Below are 14,086 nucleotides of genomic sequence, written 5' to 3'. Positions count from 1 at the left end.
TCGTACCGGATAAACATCTCTCGTAGCCATCGCGGAGCTCAACGGATGTAACCTCTGAGGAAACTAAATGTGCTTTTTACGTGACCTGTGGGATCCAAAACCAGCCCACTCTGACATCGTGATCTAATTGGGGTCAACCAATATACAATCATATCAATTGAATATTATAATATTGAGTACACATGGAACTGTCATCAATACGCCAATCTAATATAAAAGTATTTCAAATAAGGGGCTTGGATGTGACTATCACCTTGTGAACGTTGGTAATAGGATTTCCAAAAAATACATTGTAAAGTGTTATAAAGTTAATCGTATCTTGACTTACAGCATTTCCATATTTAAGGTCCTCGTAGACTGTTATACCAGATGAAACATTACAAGGTAGATTGTACGTATCAACAGTGAACCCGTATAAAATGAAACGTGTATATAGCATTGGCGTAGCTAGAGGTTTTGGCGTCCGGGTGCAAGAGTAGAAATTGTGCCCCTTCACTACTGAAAGAAAAATAAAATCCGCGCAAAGCGCGCGAAAACAATGTTGGTTATTTATTTCGAGCAAGTCGTTACAGCCCCCCCCCCCCCAATAAAATTGTGCTTCTACGCCTATGATATTTCCACCTTTCGAAATCTACTGCCTTGGAACTGTATACTGAAATACCCGAAATTTCCGTGACATGTAGTCATTACAGAATACAGAACAGAATTTTTTTTTTAAAAAGAAGAGAAAACGGTTGAAATGGACTGAAAAGAAATCACAATCTATAAATTTGCTAATAAAAACCTTTACATTTACATTTACAGTTCAGATTTTATAACTGGAAAATTCATGCCTGACGACAAACATCAATTTCGTCATGTTTTTTAAAAAAAAGTGCTTATTTTTTTTACTCTCATTCTCCCATTTCAGTGCCCAATTGACCCCTCCCCCTAGCTACGCCACAGGTATGTAGCGTCTTTGATCAGCCCAAACTGCTGCGTAAGCTCAGAGTGAGAAACAGGCGTCAATCTAACCAATCAAACCGAATATTCTTTACATGCCGATTTAAAATCTGTAAAGTGGTATCAAATAATACATGTATGTTTGGATCTTGTTATTACCTTTGGTTAGCCCAAACAGCTGCGTTAGCTGAAAGTGAGAAACAGGCGTCAAGAAGTTTCAAAATATTATTTTACTGATTTAATTGAACTAAGGGTGTATTGTAGACACCTCTCTGATGTAACAGTGGTTCACAAGAAATAATGTCATGTTTAATGGACTTTCGACTTGCTTGATAAAGAAATCAGGTAAGAGCATGTCAATGAACGCCAGCGTCATGTACTCTAACAAAAACAAGACAATATTGATCATTCATTAACGGAGGGGAAAGTAAAATTAAACTTCTTTACAGTTATTAGCATATGATTTCCTGGGTAAGTGAAAGTATTAATGACACCAAATGTGATTATGCGTCATCTTCGTTAAGAAAAATACATTCAATATATATAAAATGAGTATGCTCTGAATTATGAAAGTAAAACCAGGAAGCAGATTAGGTGTCTATGTTACCTTTCCTACGAAAACAAGTTACCCAAAACTGTTTCGATCAAGAAATGAAATCACTTCCTTCATTTATTCTACACAAGATCAAACAATATTCGAAAAAGAAACAATGAATATTCACCCGACTTTTTAATCATTGAATCGAATATAAAAGACAAAACTATAACTATACTGAACAAATATTTAAATTGTTAAATGAAAATGAATGGCAACCACCATTTCAAAATTAAGTGTATCATATGACAAGATAATCAGAGAAGAGAAAATGATAGCATTTATTATATAATATACCTTTACAAACCGATCCTTATGGTAGAATACTGACATTTGACAATTACAAGTATTTTCCGTCGTTATGTATATTATAGTTAAGGGTTTGTAAACGTCTCTGTGGTTCTGGAACTATCATTTTTAGTATTTGTGCTAGACTCTATAGACAATCGTTTGGTGTTCAATGTGCTTCTTTTATCATCATTTCTGATCATATTTTGCTTTAAGAGACCTTTCTTGGTATCGTCTGGCTAGCCGTTAAGGTCAAAGAGATTTCAAATTATTGATTATTCCGTAGGACAGAATGAGTATTCTTTACGATTCCAGATGTGCCGTTACTTCTTTCCTCGGCTTTGTACATATCCTTTTGGATGAGTGCTTTCTGATTTTGTGATATTAGTTCTTTTATTGACTCAAGATATATTATAGGTGTTTAAAAGGTTTTGGATCTTTTCCTATTGGTGTTTGGGACAATGTGATGTCATGTTTTAGAGAACTAGTTTACGCTGTAACCAAGTAAAATTCATTATTTTATGTTTTAGCGCTGTTTGCGTTCATAATTAGTTATTTGGGTTTTGCTTTTATCATATTGTTTTTTTATTTGTGATTCAAATTCATGTAGCGTATTGTGGTCTGGATAGATTGCTTAGCATTTGTCAATCTCTATGCATTGTTTCATAATGGTGTTTACATTTAGTTAAATCAATTTTACAGATGATCAGTATGCGGTAGGCGCATTATTTACAGCTTTCAAAAGCATGACCCAACTACCAGCGGTAGAACTCATCTTATATCAATTCTCCGTATCACCGATTCCCTTGACTCTAGATTCATATTTCATCGGGCACTTCGCGGACCTCTCGTGAACTAACCTCGTGGTACCTTCAACACTCATTTTATTGAAGTTATAACAAAAACAATCTTCTCATTGGTAAGGTGTACAGGTTACTCGCCGTAAGTGTCCTCTGATATCCGCCGTATAGCACGTATCCACCCTAGCATTTCACTATGTGCTAACCAAAACGCCTCGTTTTACCTGGAATAGCTACGGTTTTAAGAATCTACTTTAAATAAAAGTTAACTTACGGTGGTTGACAGATAAGATAAACTTCAAATCTCAGTGAGAGGATCTTCAGGTAAAAAGTCAGACTACAAAACCGTGACAGATTAAAGAACAAATATCAAGCATCCTACTTGCTTTTGTTTGGTATTTATGATTTCATTGAACTGAAATACACAGCAATTTTGGTGAATTTATCGCGAAAAGAAAAGAACGAACGTTTCTTCACAATTCTACGCACTTTATTTTTTCCATTGAAGTAGAGTAAAAAGGGAGTAATAAATATAATGACTGTAATACTATATGAGGGTGTACATCTAGGTAGTCTACAGTCAACCAACACATATGTAGTCAGAAGAATATGTATAATATTATGTTCTCTTTTTTTTACATGACACGCACAGCCACGACGACATACATCCCCACGTTGACACACAATATACGGTCCGACGTTGTACAGGCTCACCAACCCCTCCTGCCCAAATGCCATCCCCTGGCTTCGCTGACATTAAATGCTTCAAACGTGAGTCTCCGTTACATCCTACTCCTCTTTATCTTACATTTCTGGTCTTTATATATTTGTATGTCTCTATTAAAATTACACAAAAGTCTCTGTGATTTGTGGTTTGTCCATTTCCCAAGCTTATTGACGCTTATACATTCAGCGGATTGAGAGAATTGGAAATGAATACATCTAATTTACTTGAAATGGTTGGCTTAGGTTCTACGAACTGTCTTTTGTATCACAATATTTACACCATATTAGAACAATATAGGTAATAATATAAAGTCTAATCATTTAAATACATATATCATTTATTCAAAGTAGACAGCGAGGGCAACTCACACGCAAACACCTCATGAACATGAATGATCAAAGCATGTTCAATAAAGGCGTAATGAACAGGCTTTAAATGTATTCATGTTGGTGTTACAGTGTCATATATTTTGCATTCAAAGAAATGTAACGGATGAGATGAACAAGCACTTCGTTCTGATTGATAAGCGATCTAATGTATTTCATCTCGAAGAACTTCAATCATGTAACTGCTTATCGAACTATTAATTATACTTCTTTCTTACTCCTCGTTGAAGCATTCATCATCTTTCTTCGGGATCGGCAATATGGCATCGGTGAGCTTACCTAAGAGTCAAGAACTGTAGAAGACTTGCTCTAGTTTAAGTTTTATGTAGATCTCAGCGGATATTGTTATCACATCAGCTGATTCATGAGTGGGGGAGTTCACCACTACCCTCATTTTAACCTAACATCAACATTTAAAAGTAGCACAGTTGCGTTAGACTTAATATTAAACCTAATTTATAGTTTACAAATTTCTCAGATTGCACAATTTTCCATAAGGATCCTGCCAACATACCCACCGCCTACATGGAAGGCATCGACCGAAGGACAATCCATTTCCTTAAAAAAAAACATGGATTCGCCCCAATTAATAGTTTGATATCACTTACGAGCCACACGGGAACATGAAATGAAACCATCTTTGTGAGGCACCAGCTTTTCTTGAGAGATTATGTTGGGGTAGAAAGTGATATTATAATACATGAGAGGGCCAATTCAACTGGCTCACCAACTTTGAGAATTTGATTGTTGTAAAAGAGTAGGAATGTTGGAAGACGTGACTTTTGTTAAATAAGAATAATGTTTAAAAGTTAGCGATGTTAAGACATAATTAATATTCTTTTAAGATGGTAAGAAACGTTCAAATGAACGAAATGATAGAAGGTTGGTTAAAGTAGGAAATATAGGAGGGGTTAACATTCTATGTTTCACACAACATACAATAAGTCGTATAACTCGATGAAGCAAGAAATAATATAGATCCTTTTATTCAAAGATATTTAATAGATACTGTGAAACATGCCGTCGAATTTGTTTATTACATCTTCATCCCATAAGTATCTGTGAGGTATTAAAAAGACATGTTAAAATAATAATAGAAATCAACAACGTGTATAATCAATGTCTTTAAATACACATATTATCATAAGATTGGCCAATGGTAAGGAGAGCGTGTTACTTATCGTTCGCAAATATTAGGTACTTGTTTTGGGTACGTGAAAACTATCTAAATAGCACAAAGGACGTTATTTTAATGTCAAAATACAAGCATCATTTCACATGTAGGAGCTCAAAGACCACAGCTTGTCATTTAAAAACAAGAGATAACTTTCTCTTGAATGTGAGTCAGGGCGACATTTCAGTTTCATAGACCTTATTTTAAAAAGTTCACAATAAAAAAAGCTAGGGCCCTTGCAATGTTTTTTATCTATAAGAAACGAATATAAAGGTCTTTGGCAATGCTTCCATCGCATGGTAACATCTTGGTGCTGGGGTAATCTCCCTAAAACGCAAGACAAGTATGGAATGTGTTTTCTTTTCGTCTCAGACATATCGTCTGGGACGGTGGCTGAATACACTAGTCCCTCAACCGCCAAGGTTCTTAGTCGCGTAAAATGAATAGAAAAGTATAGGTGGTAAAAAGAGTAAAAACAATTGGACGGCGAATATTCGCCCCTTAAAATGAACCGCAATGACTGTCATCTCTTATACTCCTTTATCTCATCAAAATGTTCACTAAAGTAATCCATGTTTGCTGAAAATCATTTCCATACTCACAGTATGGAAATACCATTACGGCATTAGAGCATTGGATATGCAGCGTTAACCTTCCCCCTCGCCAGCGTCGGAACTGAGTAGAATAATTGGTGGAAGGTACGAAGACAACTTACTCAAGAGAGAGAACATGAATATTGATACAAATAAATGAATAAAATTTTGCTGGGTACATCAAATAATATGCAAATTGATTGAGGTGACTAGGGCTGCTGAGAAAGTTTAAAGGAAACATGTAGAGGAGAATTTAAAAAAAATTAAGAAGAAATGATAATTCTTTGAATGCAAAAATGACCTCGCCCCGTCCACCCTACCTATATCACCTACGGCAGTACAAACCACGCTACAGCGAGCCAGAAAAAAATTAACTACTATAGTATATCATCTTATATACATAATAAGGGGACCAGACTAATAGCTTTCAGATATTAGAAACATCGTAAGATATCCAAAATGTAATCATCATGAACGACTTGTCAGAAATATTTCAACTCATATTAGGCCAAGCCTCCCAGCCTATATCCTGATATTCTCATTTAAGGGTTATTTACGTAATATGGTACTCCCAGTGGTTCGGAACCAATTGTTATTGGTTGTAACTTTACTGTGCTGTTATGGTGATCCGCCCGGAGGAATTCAAAACGTCACGGCTTAAATGCTTTTAACACCGAACCCTACCCGTACTTTAACTAAACCATCAGCGATGAAGAATTACGATGCACATCCAACTGAACCCCCCCCCCTCCCCCACCCCTTTGCACCCACTCACCGAACTAAACACGAATCATCTACAAAAGTAAAAACGGTCGGACCGTCGACCGGTAGGCCTCTATTACCCCAAACCAGAGTAACAACGGCCTTGGAAACAGGTCTCGACAAGCCGACAAACTGATTATAGCTGGTTGTAATTTTACTGCAGGCTACGCCATCTCATTCACCACCAAGCAATCTTGCAATGAGTTGTTGAATTGAACAATCATCGATACCGAACCATTTTCCTCTCGATACAGGTAAATTGTACACACCTTGACAAATTATTATATGTTTGCCTAGTTGACAAGCTATTATATGCATACTTTTTAAGAACAGTCGTCACCCAGGAAAAAACCTGGGCAGGAAAACCAAACTACCAAACTACCGAACGACTGATCCGCTCTCAACCCAGTCCCCTTGCATCGATATTTAGTATTTATTAACGGTGTAAGCTCAACACAGTTAGGTATTAAGTGTGGAGTACCACAAGGTTCAATTCTTGGCCCTTTATTATTTATTTTGTATATGAATGATATAAGTAAGGTTTCTACTAATTCTTTCCTTGTTTTATTTGCTGATGATACAAACATTGTTTTCTCTGATAATGATCCGAAAAGGTTACAAGATAATATATGCGAGGAACTTAATAAATTTAATAATTGGTTCAATGCAAATAAATTATCCTGAAATATTGACAAGACGAATTACATGATTTTTGGTAAGCCTAAAGATGATTTCAACTTTCGCATTTGCCTAAACAATAAACCTATCATTAGTACTGATAAAATACGTTTTTTGGGAGTCCTCATAGACTCCAAATTATCCTGGTGTGATCACATTAATGCTATCTCTTCATCTCTTGCAAAGTGTGCTGGAATCTTATCTAAGCTCAAACACTTCTTGCCTAGAAATATTTTACGTTCTATCTACTTGAGTTTATTTTTACCAAATCTTTCTTATTGTTTGGTTATTTGGTCAGGCACAAGTAATTCTAATCTAAATAAATTGATATTGTAACAAAAGAAAGCTATCCGACACGTAGCTGGGTCTGGTCCATATGACCACACTAGTCCCCTCTTTGCATCGCTTACTTTATTAAAATTACCAGACCTCATTAACCTAAGTATTGTCTCGTTTATTTTAGATGTAGTAACAGTAACTTGCCCAATAAATTTAATACCTTTGTTAAAAAAAACAGTTAGATTCACAAATACAATACCCGACAACGCAATGACTTTCACGCTTTTCCTTGCTATACTAACAATGCCCAAAAGAGCTTAAGAAATCGATCAGTTAATATTTGGAACTCTTTGCATTTAAACGATAGAACTTTTCTTACCCTGTCTAGCTTAAAGAAACATCTTAAGAAGTACTTTCTCGGTAAATACTAAATGCATCAGAATTGTATTAAGGTGGGGTGTGGGTAAGGATGGTGGGGAAGGGGTGCAGAGTGTGGGATAAGGGAGAGGAGTGATGGTTAGCATTGCGGAGGGTTGGGTGGGAAGAAAAATTGGTTGGGACGGCAGGGGAGAGGACGTTGTATTTGTGGGTGGGGCTTATATGTCTATATATTAATTATATATCATTATTTGTATCGGGGAGTGTTGTACCCTGTTAAGCTCTCCAGAGTTTTTGTACAACACTTCCTTTCACAATATTATTCATTCTAATTTTTTTCCTTATATTTATATGATTGTAAATTTTCTGTACCAATGCTATTTTCTTGTATATATGTTATATAAATATGTAAATAATGTTGTGAAGAAACAAATGAAATGATATCGTGACTGTGTGATCATCGTCGGGTGTGTATCGCCATTCCCCTCGAAAGGGAAAAGATACTACACATGATCTTAGCCAACAGGCCGAGAAGCGATTATATACATTGGCATTTTGACGAAGAATCCCAACGTGATCAGTTTTTGTGCTGCACGTGGCTGGACAACACGCCAAATATTGTATTTTTCACTAGTTGTCGGGTTATACTAACGCAGTAAGTCTGCAACTCGTCTGTTCCATCAGGACCACCGTAACTATATTATTGGTTCTCATTATTGTTTGATTTGCAATTACAGGATATTGCGACAGATAACTGTCAATGAAAGTTGGTCAGATGTTCAAGGTCATTCCAATACAAATTGCTGAATGATGTATATAAGAGAGACAGATAAAGACATTCCACCCGAGATATTGTCCTCTGTAATATAAGCTCATAACAATCGATCTCCTACTTGAAAGGAACAAGAACATTTAATAACACATTCTCTATCTACTCTTATCACCTAAAGAAATATGCATAAAAAACAAACTTCGTTCGATCTGACATATCATACTTTAACAACGGTACGGAGTTGTTTCTCATTAAGAAGAAATGAATTACAAAGAATAAATGACAGCTATTGCAATTTAATGGGATTACGGTGTAAACTTTGACGTTCTCTTAATGCTTTTTCGCAGTCATCACATGGTGTCCTGTCACAGCCATGTATTAAATTCATTACTGCTTCGTAATGAACTATTAGCCATTTAGGAAACCTCGACTTCAGGCCATTTAAAATATATACATAATTTTTATCGGATCACATTGCCATAACAGGCGTTTAAAGTGGCAAATATGTTGTAGAGGGGGTGTGTGAATGGGAGGGAGAGATTGTGAAGGGGCAGGAGTATGTTTCTTGCCCTGTTGTTTAGCACGGCACGGAGTTGTTGGATCATTCCACTTTGTTATTGAATTATTAGAAAATAGCACTAGGCAACAAACATGGTCGAACAATTGTTCCATATACCTCGATCATATCGATTCAATAAAATTGAGCAACCTGCAGAACGTATTGAATAATACACCTTAAATATCACCACTAAACTATTTCAAGATGGCTTTTTATTATTATTATTTTTTTTATTCAAAGAGGAAAAAATCATAATGTAATAAATGTTACCTTTTTCTTTCACATATTAAATTAACTCACTCTATACGAATGACTTTGGTCAGAATGAATAAAATACATACGACACAATCCTGGATAAAAGAGACCAAAAAGTGCTTTGAGTCAACAATAAATTAACAAAATATATTACTCATAAATCTAATATGTTGAATACTACGAGTAATAACGGTACGCAATGATGACTTCGTGGAATGTATTCCGGGCGCTCATATGCCTCCAAACATCGGCTAAAGTTTTTCCGAGGGGAATCTGTCGAGTTTTGCAATCCCAGCATCAGGACCAGCAGACACAGAAGCCCCGAGTCTGTCAAGACCCGAGTCTGGGACACAGTTTGAAAGTCTCCGACCATGACACATGGTGCACTACCAGGAACAAATGAAGGCAGTGTGTCGATAAACATCTCGTCTAGCAGAAGACCGATTGAGAGTATACATATTACAAAGGCAGATATTACCTTGTGTATACTTGAAAATAATGCAAACCAACCGTACTCCACCCTAGTGGCACAACCCGCCTGAAGGTGCCAGAAGAATGTGCCAGAAGGATGACCGTGCCACAGGATGAAGACGAACCAAACGAAGCTTGTAGCCCAACACCCCACTCATAAGCCCATAGAGGCTAGGGACATCCGCGCCTTATTTAATATTGGATCCTCAACGATCGATAGCGTACACCATGCCAATACAGGCCGAGAGTGGAAAGGTGTTTAATTTCAACAGAGATTTGTTACAGCGCCCTCGACTGACCAACAGTCAGACGATTTGGTAGAATAATACTGCTTTTTATGAAAAATTGAATTACACCCATATGAAGCAACGTCCTTAGTGGTTTATTGAATGTTTGAGTGGGTGGTTGGGGGTTTGCCTCGGTCGGTGGGCGTATTTACTTTTTTGGCTCGCTTGACTTCAAAGTTTTGTTTGACAGAATGGGATGGTTGAGTAGTGCCGTTTGGCCGTAACGCTTTGGATCACGCAGGGCGGGTCACGTAAAAAACAAGCAGTCCTTCATTTGAGAGCTTAAAAACGTAGCTATTCGTGAAGTAATTTAGCCAAGAAAGCCGCAACTTTTTGTCATTTGTAGACAAGCCTCTTTACTCGTAGGTTAATAAATATTGTACGCTTGTCTTTGAAATTGTAACGTGGTGTAAATTAGCCTCAGTTGAGTCAGTCGTGGCACCAATCATGCTCTTTAAGTTGCAAGCTACACACATGAGCATAAAGAAAAATACAAATCTTATTTAGTAACATATGTACAAGGATTGTTGTTGCTTTTGGCACTTGTCATTAGAAAAAAAAAGGGTAATCGAGCGAATTGATAGCGACCTTGAGTTGAATATGTTACCTTAAAGGTCAGATGTGATTACGTAAAGTGATTGTCACTATCTGATAACAATAACGTATGTCATTAATTGTAGACCCCTAACACGACAGTAGCACAGTCATGTAATTTTATGTCACAACCATATACCGAAACCTGTGCAATTGAAACAGTTGCTCTCAGAGCGTTAAGGCGGACAAAATACGCGTCGGTTTGGGCAAATCCACCCAATATACATGGCTTGAGTAGTTTGTACTCTGAATAAGAGACAGCCGTCAGTATAAACTGAAGTGTGTTATAACACCGTAACACACGTTGATATGGAAGAAATAATTGGCGAAACCTGAGTGGTTAGTCCAGTCAATACATATATGCATAGGATTGTTTGTTTAGTATTTTCTGTATGTAAGTCCTTCTCAGTAGCAACTGGTCATGAATGTAACATATGCAACATGTGCAAAAATTATAACACATAATATTGGGTACCCACCTTTACCAGTGTTACATGATATAGCCATGATAAGCGGCAGGGACATTGTATACAATGAGTCATGCACAGGTCCCCTGTCACACACCCGAATGAAGAAAGGTAATTGAATAAGTCAAATTATTCGAACATGTAATCGTTATAGAATATTAACCAATTGATACTAGCACTCTGGATTAATCGTTTTATAGGATTTCAAAATGAAACGCATTTAACACAAATCAAGAAATAATATAGAAGCTTACTGTTTTAAATTGTAATGATATGAAATGACGTAACAAAGTCGTGATTGATTATTAATGGACTATTGTCATGAACGAGATCTCCACTTCAAACCACGTGATATTCATAGGGTTGTTGCGGCTATTATTATTAAATAGTTGAAAAGTGTTCTGGGTTGGCGGGACGTGAGGCAGGGACTGGGCGAGACAACCCATCGCCCCGGACGCGATTTTTTTTCCCCAAACAGGTTTGCAATTGTGTGTAAATAGTCGCTCAGGATTGCTCGGAAAAGTTACGTCATAACAATAGAAACCTTATCCATTCGTTGCAACAAAGATATACCCTTTCAAAATTAATAGCAGCTTTTCGTAAATATATGTAGATGTGTTTGGAATTGGTTTAGACATATTGAGCACACTAGTATTGTATGATCTACTTTGATTGGTAGTTGGTTTTCGTGGAGTGCGGACGTGTTTTCGGCTGCTCTCCACTTTTCGTTGACCACACACTTTGTGTTTTTTACGTTGGCCTTTCAATAGTTTGTAGTTTGTTTAGTGTAGATTTGGCTTTGTTTCGTGCTTTTTTTCGTAGGCGCGTGGCTTGCCACACCCCTAGCTGTCATGGCGGCATGTGCTGTAGGCCTATATATATTATAACTGTGTACACAGTGCAGTGACGGAAATATATCATACTGTACACTATACTGTTTTGCGTATATTCATTCAAGACTGTACTCCCGTCGTGAAGTTGATTTTGATTTCCGATTTCAATAGAACGGCTGACGAATCTTGGATGACGTAAACACGAACCCGTGTCAGTGTGTAACTCAGTGTATGTCTTTGAACCTCCAAGCGATGGTCATTATTGATGCTGACGTAACGAGCAATCTGATAGGCTGAAAACTCCGTTATTGCAAACCTGTTTTGGAAAAAATAATTCGCCCCCGGACGGGGCCGCAGTAGCGTCACGCACTTCACTTCTCTAGCGCGGGATGCAATTCATATCGTTGTTGTATCATTTCGCCGGAGCATTGAATTGTAGAAGAAAAGCTAGGCAACCAAATAGTCGATTTTAAGTCTCACATACATGATAATATTATTAAACCATCTTGGAAACAGTGGTAACCAAAATAAAAACATATGAAATATTCTCTCTAAAATATTACAATGGATGGCTACAATAACCTGCGTTGCGTACTATATACGACTGTAATATAAGGACAATGTTTGCTAAAGTCTATGAGGGTTGTCTCACCTTGATTACTTACAATTATCTTATATTGAGTAATAGTCAGTACGATATAAAGTTGTTGAAATATAAAAACTTGCGTCAAAGGATTCCTCATTTTAGCCTTAAAGATATGTTTTCTGTCTTTAATAGATACGTATAACAACTAATTCAATGGTGAATCTGGTTAAGTTAAATAGTAACTATGTAAAATTCACGAGACTCGACAACTTGCATACTTTAAACGCTTAACGCATTATAATTTCTTACAGAAAATGCAGACACAGGGAATTGTGCTTTTTACGTGCAAAGAAAACGGACACGGACCAAAGGTCAACAGAACCAAAAACAATCTCAGTCTGTAAAACAACCACCACAAACAACCACCTGTAAAACAACCACCAAAAACCCAACTGAAACCCACAAACACAAATCTCTCACTAACGTAGCGTTTAACGTGACGTGAAAAGGACACGGACCCAAAGGCCAACAGAAGCAAAAAAAAAAAAAAAACTGCAAACCGGCCCAAAAAAGCCAACTCCAAACCACAAACCGAAAAAAACCAACCCATATTATTTAACGACCACACAACCCCCACACCCAACAACCAACAGGGAATTTAAAACATGTTTGACTTGCATGTATAAAATAAAATCATCCGAGCGATTTCAACTGCTTTGCATCCATTAAGATTACAAGTTAAAAGGTTATGAAAACACTACAGACATCAAGCAGACTTCCTTCTCTCGAAACTACAAGTTCAATTCATTTTTATTGTCACGTAGCAATAAAAAACTTCATTGTCAGTCTAGTCATTTTCATTTTGAATCAGCACATATGTTATTCAAATGAAAACACACATGTGCGCATGCACGGGTGTTTCTTAATAACGATTCCTTGTTTTGATTCATAAACAGCGCTCCTCGCTTTACAGACAGATGCGCGAAGTGTTGCAATAAATTCATCATATTTACTGTGTATTATTGTCACAATACCGCGATCTATCGATATGGGATTTGTACCTGTTTTACATTGCTTTTTATTTTTTCTTATCACTTTTTCATTTTCCGAAGATATTTGTTGTGATTATCACTGTCAAGATGGACCTACAGTAAATTCAACAGACTGTTATGTGGTTGTAGGCTGTGACTTATCGTTTCCAAATAATTCATTTTCATATATATATAGACCATATATATTTAGATTAGATTTGAATTTCACCGAGCTAGCTACCGATGATAATGTTCTTCGCGCTCCCTTGCTTTACTCTGGAATGTTCTGGTATTATGATGATCATACTTATGATCGTTATCTATTCCAAGTTGAATACCTTTATTATGACCAAGGGGATCGCTTTTTTTGCTTTACTTTCTCAATCCTAAATATCCAGCTAGACGATGCTGGAACTTATCAAGTTGAAATAAAGTCTACAAACAGAAACTTTACTTTCGGCCCGACTGTGTTGCAAAACACATACCGTCTTTTTGGTAAGCTCTACCTAACATGAATCTACTCATATCCAGTTATATATGACTAAAAGCCGACGAGTGTTAGAGACATATGTTCAGAGTAATCATAATCATTGAAACATTTGGCAAAGCGTGACTGTAAATTTGAAAAT

The 14,086-nt window shown here is 36.8% G+C and overlaps 1 protein-coding gene and 1 pseudogene across 1 annotated transcript in view; one reads left to right on the top strand and one right to left on the bottom strand.

Moving 5' to 3' along the window:
- The window catches only part of LOC139975684 (uncharacterized), a 113,097-nt gene extending 100,082 nt beyond the window's left edge, over positions 1 to 13,015 (top strand). Inside the window, exons 4-5 of the transcript XR_011795829.1 lie at positions 3,278 to 3,396; positions 3,969 to 13,015. The gene's annotated coding sequence lies outside the window, so the exon portion shown is untranslated. The remainder of the gene's footprint in view (positions 1 to 3,277; positions 3,397 to 3,968) is intronic.
- On the bottom strand, positions 7,962 to 8,141 carry LOC139976582 (U2 spliceosomal RNA; annotated as a pseudogene).
- Positions 13,016 to 14,086: the final 1,071 nt, after the last annotated feature.

Source organism: Apostichopus japonicus, chromosome 11 (assembly GCF_037975245.1).
Source record: "Apostichopus japonicus isolate 1M-3 chromosome 11, ASM3797524v1, whole genome shotgun sequence".
NCBI classification, from domain to species: domain Eukaryota; kingdom Metazoa; phylum Echinodermata; class Holothuroidea; order Aspidochirotida; family Stichopodidae; genus Apostichopus; species Apostichopus japonicus.
The sequence above is the reverse complement of the archived record's forward strand: the minus strand, read 5'-3'. Positions and strand labels throughout refer to the sequence as shown.